This window comes from Otolemur garnettii, unplaced genomic scaffold, assembly GCF_000181295.1.
Source record: "Otolemur garnettii isolate 467f Iridium unplaced genomic scaffold, OtoGar3 scaffold00024, whole genome shotgun sequence".
Classification (NCBI taxonomy): Eukaryota; Metazoa; Chordata; class Mammalia; order Primates; family Galagidae; genus Otolemur; species Otolemur garnettii.
The window spans coordinates 19,635,696-19,637,501 of NW_003852419.1; positions in this window are offsets into that span (position 1 = coordinate 19,635,696).

Genomic DNA, 1,806 nt, shown 5'->3' on the forward strand with positions numbered 1-1,806 from the left:
AATTTTGATAGTTATTGTCACATTGTGATAATAGTTATTTGACAGTTATTTGTCACTCAAAATTGGTTGTCTCAATTAATCATGCACCAGAAGTAGGTAACTTTTTTCCTGCATACCTTTAGCAATCCTGGACTTTATTAATGTTTAAGTTTTTGCAATTTGACAGGTAAAGGTGAACTCTCACTTTTAATTTCCATTTTCCCAACCACCAGTGAAGCTGAACATTTTTCATATGTTCATTAGATATTAGCATTTTGGTTTTTTGTGAACTATTTTTTCACATTTTTTGCCCTTGGTCCTATTGGGTCCTACTGGTTGTTGGTCATTTATGTATGTATTTATTTGTATTTATTCATTGGAATTGTCTTTATACTAGTGATAGTAATACTTCCTATGTTTCAAGTGTCTTTTACAAAAGTTTTGTATTTTTCTGTAGTCATCTATCCATTTTTTTCTTTGTGGCTTCTGAGTTTTGTGTCTTACTTAGGAAGAACTTTCTACCTCAAACATTATAAAAATATTTCCTTTATTTTATTCTAGAACTTTTACAGTTTTTCCTTTTTACATTTAGCTTTTTAATCCCTTGAACTTAGTTTTTAAAATTTGTAGTGTAAAGAGAACTCTAATTTTTTCTCCTAAATAAACATCCAATTGTCTCCAAACCATTAATGAGGTAATTCTTTCCACAATGGTTTGAAATGATTTATTTTTCATATACTAAAAGTCAAATTTATTTGGATCTGTTTGTATGCACTCTATTTTATTCAATTGATCTATCTCTGTACTGATATGATACTATTTAAATGACAGTAGCTTTAGAGTAAACTTTGTTACTTAAAGAATTCAGTTTCTTCTGATTATTTTTATTCTTATAACTTGCTTGTAATTATTCCTTATTTACTCATCCAAATTAGAACTTGAGAATTCCTTTGCCAAGTTCCATGAAAAATCTCACTGGAGCTTTTGAATTTGAGGTGGTTTATCTTTATGCATTGTGTCTTCCTCTCCAGAATCATGGCATGTTTTTATCTGCCAGGAAGTTTTTTAATACTTTCCAAGAAGTTTTATAGTTTTATCCCTTGTGTTTTTGAAAATAAAATAGTTCCATTGTGTTTGATAGTTTTATTGATAATTTAAATGGGATCTTTTTCATTATTTCTTATTATGTTGCTATCCATAATGATTATTAATTTGTTTATTGATCTTATACCTGTCTTAATAAAATCTCTTATTAGTTCCTATATTTTATTGATCAATTCTTTTATATCTTTTAAAGATATATAAACATGGCATTTGTTTTGTCTGTTCTAATCTTTTTCTCTTTTTATTTATTGCTTATCTATATATTTATTTATCTATCTACAGAAAAAGAAAGAATTTTTTTTCTTTACTACTTTCGTTAGGGCTTCTAGAACATTGTTTATACTTTGTCAAAAGAGCCATTGAGCTAGAGCTAGTCCAGAACATTATTGAATAATATTAATGATGATGCATCTTTGTCTTATGCCTGACTCCAGTTGGGAATGTCTCTCTAGGGCTTTAAAATTTCATATAAAGTTTGTTATTGATATCAGATATATACATGACATTTGTCAAATTAAGTTTTGTTTTATTTCTAGCTTATGAAAAATTTTATCAAGAATTGGAGTGCCTTTTTTGAATCTATTAAAATGAGTAAATGACCTTTCATACATTAATACTATGAACTAACATAAAAGATTTTCTGGCTCGGCGCCTATAGCTCAACCGGCTAAGGCGCCAGCCACGTACACCTAAGGTGGCGGGTTCGAATCCCCAGCCCGGACC